Source organism: Salvelinus namaycush, unplaced genomic scaffold, assembly GCF_016432855.1.
Source record: "Salvelinus namaycush isolate Seneca unplaced genomic scaffold, SaNama_1.0 Scaffold586, whole genome shotgun sequence".
Classification (NCBI taxonomy): domain Eukaryota; kingdom Metazoa; phylum Chordata; class Actinopteri; order Salmoniformes; family Salmonidae; genus Salvelinus; species Salvelinus namaycush.
In genome coordinates this window covers 134,207-144,535 of record NW_024061293.1, presented here as the reverse complement: position 1 = coordinate 144,535, position 10,329 = coordinate 134,207, and positions in this window count along the sequence as shown.

The following is a 10,329-nucleotide window of genomic DNA, read 5'->3' as shown; positions in this document are numbered from 1 at the left end:
GGTCGACGACATCCGATCCTCGTTTGCTAAGTCAAACGACACCGCTGGTTCTGCTCACACTGCCCTACCCTGTGCTTTGACCTCTTTCTCCCCTCTCTCTCCAGATGAAATCTCGCGTCTTGTGACGGCCGGCCGCCCAACAACCTGCCCGCTTGACCCTATCCCCTCCTCTCTTCTCCAGACCATTTCCGGAGACCTTCTCCCTTACCTCACCTCGCTCATCAACTCATCCTTGACCGCTGGCTACGTCCCTTCCGTCTTCAAGAGAGCGAGAGTTGCACCCCTTCTGAAAAAACCTACACTCGATCCCTCCGATGTCAACAACTACAGACCAGTATCCCTTCTTTCTTTTCTCTCCAAAACTCTTGAACGTGCCGTCCTTGGCCAGCTCTCCTGCTATCTCTCTCAGAATGACCTTCTTGATCCAAATCAGTCAGGTTTCAAGACTAGTCATTCAACTGAGACTGCTCTTCTCTGTGTCACGGAGGCGCTCCGCACTGCTAAAGCTAACTCTCTCTCCTCTGCTCTCATCCTTCTAGACCTATCGGCTGCCTTTGATACTGTGAACCATCAGATCCTCCTCTCCACCCTCTCCGAGTTGGGCATCTCCGGCGCGGCCCACGCTTGGATTTGCGTCCTACCTGACAGGTCGCTCCTACCAGGTGGCGTGGCGAGAATCTGTCTCCGCACCATGTGCTCTCACCACTGGTGTCCCCCAGGGCTCTGTTCTAGGCCCTCTCCTATTCTCGCTATACACCAAGTCACTTGGCTCTGTCATATCCTCACATGGTCTCTCCTATCATTGCTATGCAGACGACACACAATTAATCTTCTCCTTTCCCCCTTCTGATAACCAGGTGGCGAATCGCATCTCTGCATGTCTGGCAGACATATCAGTGTGGATGACGGATCACCACCTCAAGCTGAACCTCGGCAAGACGGAGCTGCTCTTCCTCCCGGGGAAGGACTGCCCGTTCCATGATCTCGCCATCACGGTTGACAACTCCATTGTGTCCTCCTCCCAGAGTGCTAAGATCCTTGGCGTGATCCTGGACAACACCCTGTCGTTCTCAACTAACATCAAGGCGGTGACCCGTTCCTGTAGGTTCATGCTCTACAACATTCGCAGAGTACGACCCTGCCTCACACAGGAAGCGGCGCAGGTCCTAATCCAGGCACTTGTCATCTCCCGTCTGGATTACTGCAACTCGCTGTTGGCTGGGCTCCCTGCCTGTGCCATTAAACCCCTACAACTCATCCAGAACGCCGCAGCCCGTCTGGTGTTCAACCTTCCCAAGTTCTCTCACGTCACCCCGCTCCTCCGCTCTCTCCACTGGCTTCCAGTTGAAGCTCGCATCCGCTACAAGACCATGGTGCTTGCCTTCGGAGCTGTGAGGGGAACGGCACCTCCGTACCTTCAGGCTCTGATCAGGCCCTACACCCAAACAAGGGCACTGCGTTCATCCACCTCTGGCCTGCTCGCCTCCCTACCTCTGAGGAAGTACAGTTCCCGCTCAGCCCAGTCAAAACTGTTCGCTGCTCTGGCACCCCAATGGTGGAACAAACTCCCTCACGACGCCAGGTCAGCGGAGTCAATCACCACCTTCCGGAGACACCTGAAACCCCACCTCTTTAAGGAATACCTAGGATAGGATAAAGTAATCCTTCTAACCCCCCCCCCCCCCCCCCCCCCCTTAAAAGAGTTAGATGCACTATTGTAAAGTGGTTGTTCCACTGGATATCATAAGGTGAATGCACCAATTTGTAAGTCGCTCTGGATAAGAGCGTCTGCTAAATGACTTAAATGTAAAATGTAAATGTAAATCTGACCACAATTCTATCCTCCTGATTCCTGCTTACAAGCAAAAACTAAAGCAGGAAGTACCAGTGACTCGCTCAATACGGAAGGGGTCAGATGACTCGGATGCTACACTACAGGATTGTTTTGCTAGCACAGACTGGAATATGATCCGGGATTCAACCAATGGCATTGAGGAATACACCACCTCAATCATCAGCTTCATCAATAAGTGCATTGATGATGTCGTCCCCACAGTGACTGTACGTAAATATCCCAAACAGAAGCCATGGATTACAGGCAACATCCGCATCGAGCTAAAGGCCAGATCTGCCGCTTTCAAGGAGCGGGAGACTAATCCGGATGCTTATAAGAAATCCCGCAATGCCCTCAGACGAACCATCAAACAAGCAAAGCGTCAATACAGGATTAAGATTGAATCCTACTACACCGGCTCTGACGCTTGTCGAATGTGGCAGGGCTTGAAAACTATTACGGACTACAAAGGGAAACCCAGACGCGAGCTGCCCAGTGACACGAGCCTACCAGACGAGCTAAATGCCTTTTATGCTCGCTTCGAGGCAAGCAACACTGAGGCATGCAAGAGAGCACCAGCTGTTCTGGATGACTGTGTGATAATGCTCTCGGTAGCAGATGTGAACAAAACCATAAAACAGGTCTACATTCACAAAGCCGCTGGGCCAGACAGATTACAAGGACATGTACTCAAAGCATGCGCGGACCAACTGTCAAGAATCTTCAATGACATTTTCAACCTCTCCCGGACCGAGTCTGTAATACCTACATGTTTCAAGCAGACCACCATAGTCCCTCTGCCCAAGGAAGTGAAGGTAATCTGCCTAAATGATTACCGCCCCGTAGCACTCACGTCGGTAGCCATGAAGTGCTTTGAAAGGCTGGTAATGGCTGACATCAACAGGATCCTCCCGGACAACCTAGACCCACTCCAATTCGCATACCGCCCCAACTGATCCACAGATGTCTCAATCGCACTCCACACTGCCCTTTCTCACCTGGACAAAAGGAACACCTATGTGAGAATGCTGTTCATTGACTACAGCTCAGCATCCAACACCATAGTGCCCACGAAGCTCATCACTAAGCTAAGTACTCTGGGACTAAACACCTCCCTCTACAACTGGATCCTGGACTTCCTGACGGGCCACCCCCAGGTGGTAAGGGTAGGCAACAACACGTTTGCCTCGCTGATCCTTAACACTGGGGCCCCTCAGGGGTGTGTACTTAGTTCCCTCCTGTATTCCCTGTTCACACATGACTGCATGGCCAAACACGACTCCAACACCATCATTAAGTTTGCTGGCGACCCAATAGTAGGCCTGATCACCGACAACGATGAGACGGCCTATAGGGAGTAGGTCAGAGACCTGGCAGTGGGGTGCCAGGACAACAACCTCTCCCTCAATGAGCAAGACAAAGGAGCTGATTGTGGACTACAGGAAAAGGCGGGCCGAACAGGCCCCCATTAAAATTGACGGGCCTGTAATGGAGCGGGTCAAGAGTTTCAAGTTCCTTGTTGTCCACATCACAAACGAAATATCATGATCCAAACATTCCAAGACAGTCATGAAGAGGGAACTACAAAACATTTTCCCCGTCAGGAGACTGAAAAGATTTGGAATGGGCCCCCAGATCCTCAAAAGGTTTTACAGCTGCACCATCGAGAGCATCCTGACCAGTTGCATCACCGCCTTGTATGGCAAAAGCTCGGCATCTGACCGTAAGGCGCTACAGAGGGTAGTGCATACGGCCCAGTACATCACTGGTGCCAAGCTTCCCGCCATCCAGGACCTATATAATAGGCGGTGTCAGAGGAAAGCCCAGAAAATTGTCAGAGACTCCAGTCACCCAAGTTATAGACTGTTTTCTCTGCTACCGCGTCTAGGACCAAAAGGCTCTTCAACAGCTTCTACACCCAAGCCATAAGACTGCTGAACAATTCAATTTAGCCTGTACCCATTGACTCGGTACCGGTTCCCCCTGTATACAGCCTCCACATTGACTCGGTACCGGTTCCCCCTGTATATAGTCTCCACATTGACTCTGTACCGGTACCCCCTGTATACAGCCTCCACATTGACTCTGTACCGGTACCCCCTGTATACAGCCTCCACATTGACTCTGTACCGGTACCCCCTGTATACAGCCTCCACATTGACTCTGTACCAAAACACCCTCTATATAGCCTCCACAATGACTCTGTACCGGTACCCCCTGTATATAGTCTCCACATTGACTCTGTACCGGTACCCCCTGTATACAGCCTCCACATTGACTCTGTACCGGTACCCCCTGTATACAGCCTCCACATTGACTCTGTACCAAAACACCCTCTATATAGCCTCCACAATGACTCTGTACCGGTACCCCCTGTATATAGTCTCCACATTGACTCTGTACCAGTACCCCCTGTATATAGCCTCCACATTGACTCTGTACCGGTACCCCCTGTATATAGCCTCCACATTGACTCTGTACCGGTACCCCCTGTATACAGCCTCCACATTGACTCGGTATCGGTTCCCCCTGTATATAGCCTCCACATTGACTCTGTACCAAAACACCCTCTATATAGCCTCCACAATGACTCTGTACCGGTACCCCCTGTATATAGTCTCCACATTGACTCTGTACCAGTACCCCCTGTATATAGCCTCCACATTGACTCTGTACCGGTACCCCCTGTATATAGCCTCCACATTGACTCTGTACCGGTACCCCCTGTATACAGCCTCCACATTGACTCGGTATCGGTTCCCCCTGTATATAGCCTCCACATTGACTCGGTACCAGTACCCCCTGTATATAGCCTCCACATTGACTCTGTACCGGTACCCCCTGTATACAGCCTCCACATTGACTCGGTACCGGTTCCCCCTGTAAATAGCCTCCACATTGACTCGGTACCGGTACTCCCCTGTATATAGCCTCCACATTGACTCTGTACCGTAACACCCTGTATATAGTCTCCACATTGACTCGGTACCGGTACCCCCTGTATATAGCCTCCACATTGACTCTGTACCGTAACACCCTGTATATAGTCTCCACATTGACTCGGTACCGGTACCCCCTGTATATAGCCTCCACATTGACTCTGTACCGGTACCCCCTGTATATTGCCTCCACATTGACTCTGTACCGGTACCCCCTGTATATAGCCTCCACATTGACTCTGTACCGGTACCCCCTGTATATAGCCTCCACATTGACTCTGTACCGTAACACCCTGTATATAGCCTCCACATTGACTCTGTACCGTAACACCCTGTATATAGTCTCCACATTGACTCGGTACCGGTACCCCCGGTATATAGCCTCCACATTGACTCTGTACCGTAACACCCTGTATATAGTCTCCACATTGACTCGGTACCGGTACCCCCTGTATATAGCCTCCACATTGACTCTGTACCGGTACCCCCTGTATATTGCCTCCACATTGACTCTGTACCGGTACCCCCTGTATATTGCCTCCACATTGACTCTGTACCGGTACCCCCTGTATATAGCCTCCACATTGACTCTGTACCGGTACCCCCTGTATATAGCCTCCACATTGACTCTGTACCGTAACACCCTGTATATAGGCTCCACATTGACTCTGTACCGTAACACCCTGTATATAGCCTCCACATTGACTCTGTACTTTAACACCCTGTATATAGCCTCCACATTGACTCTGTACCGGTACCCCCTGTATATAGCCTCCACATTGACTCTGTACCGTAACACCCTGTATATAGCCTCCACATTGAGTATTTACCGTAACACCCTGTATATAGCCTCCACATTGACTCTGTACCGGTACCCCCTGTATATAGCCTCCATATTGACTCTGTACCGGTACCCCCTGTATATTGCCTCCACATTGACTCTGTACCGGTACCCCCTGTATATAGCCTCCACATTGACTCTGTACCGGTACCCCCTGTATATAGCCATCACATTGACTCTGTACCGTAACACCCTGTATATAGCCTCCACATTGACTCTGTACCGTAACACCCTGTATATAGTCTCCACATTGACTCGGTACCGGTACCCCCTGTATATAGCCTCCACATTGACTCTGTACCGTAACACCCTGTATATAGTCTCCACATTGACTCGGTACCGGTACCCCCTGTATATAGCCTCCACATTGACTCTGTACCGGTACCCCCTGTATATTGCCTCCACATTGACTCTGTACCGGTACCCCCTGTATATTGCCTCCACATTGACTCTGTACCGGTACCCCCTGTATATAGCCTCCACATTGACTCTGTACCGGTACCCCCTGTATATAGCCTCCACATTGACTCTGTACCGTAACACCCTGTATATAGCCTCCACATTGACTCTGTACCGTAACACCCTGTATATAGCCTCCACATTGACTCTGTACCAGTACCCCCTGTATATAGCCTCCACATTGACTCTGTACCGTAACACCCTGTATATAGCCTCCACATTGACTCTGTACCGGAACCCCCTGTATATAGCCTCCACATTGACTTTGTACCGGTACCCCCTGTATACAGCCTCCACATTGACTCTGTACCGGTACCCCCTGTATATAGCCTCCACATTGACTCTGTACCGTAACACCCTGTATATAGCCTCCACATTGACTCTGTACCGTAATACCCTGTATATAGCCTCCACATTGACTCTGTACCGGTACCCCCTGTATATAGCCTCCACATTGACTCTGTACAGGTACTCCCTGTATATAGCCTCCACATTGACTTTGTACCGTAACACCCTGTATATAGCCTCCACATTGACTCAGTACCGTAACACCCTGTATATAGTCTCCACATTGACTCGGTACCGGTACCCCCTGTATATAGCCTCCACATTGACTCTGTACCGTAACACCCTGTATATAGTCTCCACATTGACTCGGTACCGGTACCCCCTGTATATAGCCTCCACATTGACTCTGTACCGGTACCCCCTGTATATTGCCTCCACATTGACTCTGTACCGGTACCCCCTGTATATTGCCTCCACATTGACTCTGTACCGGTACCCCCTGTATATAGCCTCCACATTGACTCTGTACCGGTACCCCCTGTATATAGCCTCCACATTGACTCTGTACCGTAACACCCTGTATATAGCCTCCACATTGACTCTGTACCGTAACACCCTGTATATAGCCTCCACATTGACTCTGTACCGGTACCCCCTGTATATAGCCTCCACATTGACTCTGTACCGTAACACCCTGTATATAGCCTCCACATTGACTATTTACCGTAACACCCTGTATATAGCCTCCACATTGACTCTGTACCGGTACCCCCTGTATATAGCCTCCACATTGACTCTGTACCGTAACCCCCTGTATATTGCCTCCACATTGACTCTGTACCGGTACCCCCTGTATATTGCCTCCACATTGACTCTGTACCGGTACCCCCTGTATATAGCCTCCACATTGACTCTGTACCGGTACCCCCTGTATATAGCCTCCACATTGACTCTGTACCGTAACACCCTGTATATAGCCTCCACATTGACTTTGTGCCGGTACCCCCTGTATACAGCCTCCACATTTACTCTGTACCGGTACCCCCTGTATATAGCCTCCACATTGACTCTGTACCGTAACACCCTGTATATAGCCTCCACATTGACTCTGTACAGGTACTCCCTGTATATAGCCTCCACATTGACTTTGTACCGTAACACCCTGTATATAGCCTCCACATTGACTCAGTACCGTAACACCCTGTATATAGTCTCCACATTGACTCGGTACCGGTACCCCCTGTATATAGCCTCCACATTGACTCTGTACCGTAACACCCTGTATATAGTCTCCACATTGACTCGGTACCGGTACCCCCTGTATATAGCCTCCACATTGACTCTGTACCGGTACCCCCTGTATATTGCCTCCACATTGACTCTGTACAGGTACCCCCTGTATATTGCTTCCACATTGACTCTGTACCGGTACCCCCTGTATATAGCCTCCACATTGACTCTGTACCGGTACCCCCTGTATATAGCCTCCACATTGACTCTGTACCGTAACACCCTGTATATAGCCTCCACATTGACTCTGTACCGTAACACCCTGTATATAGCCTCCACATTGACTCTGTACCGGTACCCCCTGTATATAGCCTCCACATTGACTCTGTACCGTAACACCCTGTATATAGCCTCCACATTGACTATTTACCGTAACACCCTGTATATAGCCTCCACATTGACTCTGTACCGGTACCCCCTGTATATAGCCTCCACATTGACTCTGTACCGTAACACCCTGTATATAGCCTCCACATTGACTCTGTACCGGTACCCCCTGTATATTGCCTCCACATTGACTCTGTACCGGTACCCCCTGTATATAGCCTCCACATTGACTCTGTACCGGTACCCCCTGTATATAGCCTCCACATTGACTCTGTACCGTAACACCCTGTATATAGCCTCCACATTGACTCTGTACCGTAACACCCTGTATATAGTCTCCACATTGACTCGGTACCGGTACCCCCTGTATATAGCCTCCACATTGACTCTGTACCGGTACCCCCTGTATATTGCCTCCACATTGACTCTGTACCGGTACCCCCTGTATATTGCCTCCACATTGACTCTGTACCGGTACCCCCTGTATATAGCCTCCACATTGACTCTGTACCGGTACCCCCTGTATATAGCCTCCACATTGACTCTGTACCGTAACACCCTGTATATAGCCTCCACATTGACTCTGTACCGGTACCCCCTGTATATAGCCTCCACATTGACTCTGTACCGTAACACCCTGTATATAGCCTCCACATTGACTCTGTACCGGTACCCCCTGTATATAGCCTCCACATTGACTCTGTACTGGTACCCCCTGTATATAGCCTCCACATTGACTCTGTACAGGTACTCCCTGTATATAGCCTCCACATTGACTTTGTACCGTAACACCCTGTATATAGCCTCCACATTGACTCAGTACCGTAACACCCTGTATATAGCCTCCACATTGACTCTGTACCGGTACCCCCTGTATATAGCCTCCACATTGACTCTGTACCGGTACCCCCTGTATATTGCCTCCACATTGACTCTGTACCGTACCCCCTGTATCTAGCCTCCACATTGACTCTGTACCGTAACACCCTGTATATAGCCTCCACATTGACTCTGTACCGGTACCCCCTGTATATTGCCTCCACATTGACTCTGTACCGGTACCCCCTGTATATTGCCTCCACATTGACTCTGTACCGTACCCCCTGTATATTGCCTCCACATTGACTCTGTACCGGTACCCCCTGTATATAGCCTCCACATTGACTCTGTACCGGTACCCCCTGTATATAGCCTCCACATTGACCCTGTACCGGTACCCCCTGTATATAGCCTCCACATTGACTCTGTACCGGTACCCCCTGTATATTGCCTCCACATTGACTCTGTACCGGTACCCCCTGTATATTGCCTCCACATTGACTCTGTACCGTACCCCCTGTATCTAGCCTCCACATTGACTCTGTACCGTAACACCCTGTATATAGCCTCCACATTGACTATGTATCGGTACCACCCTGTATATAGCCTCCACATTGACTCTGTACCGTAATACCCTGTATATAGCCTCCACATTGACTCTGTACCGGTACCCCCTGTATATAGTCTCCACATTGACTCTGTACCGTAATACCCTGTATATAGCCTCCACATTGACTCTGTACCGGTACCCCCTGTATATAGCCTCCACATTGACTCTGTACCGTAACACCCTGTATATAGCCTCCACATTGACTCTGTACCGGTACCCCCTGTATATAGCCTCCACATTGACTCTGTACCGTAATACCCTGTATATAGCCTCCACATTGACTCTGTACCGGTACCCCCTGTATATAGCCTCCACATTGACTCTGTACCGTAACACCCTGTATATAGCCTCCACATTGACTCTGTACCGGTACCCCCTGTATATAGTCTCCACATTGACTCTGTACCGTAATACCCTGTATATAGCCTCCACATTGACTATGTATCGGTACCACCCTGTATATAGCCTCCACATTGACTCTGTACCGTAATACCCTGTATATAGCCTCCACATTGACTCTGTACCGGTACCCCCTGTATATAGTCTCCACATTGACTCTGTACCGTAATACCCTGTATATAGCCTCCACATTGACTCTGTACCGGTACCCCCTGTATATAGCCTCCACATTGACTCTGTACCGTAACACCCTGTATATAGCCTCCACATTGACTCTGTACCGGTACCCCCTGTATATAGCCTCCACATTGACTCTGTACCATAACACCCTGTATATAGCCTCCACATTGACTCTGTACCGGTACCCCCTGTATATAGCCTCCACATTGACTCTGTACCGGTACCCCCTGTATATAGCCTCCACATTGACTCTGTACCGGTACTCCCTGTATATAGCCTCCACATTGACTCTGTACCGGTACCCCCTGTATATTGCCTCCACATTGACTCTGTACCGGTACCC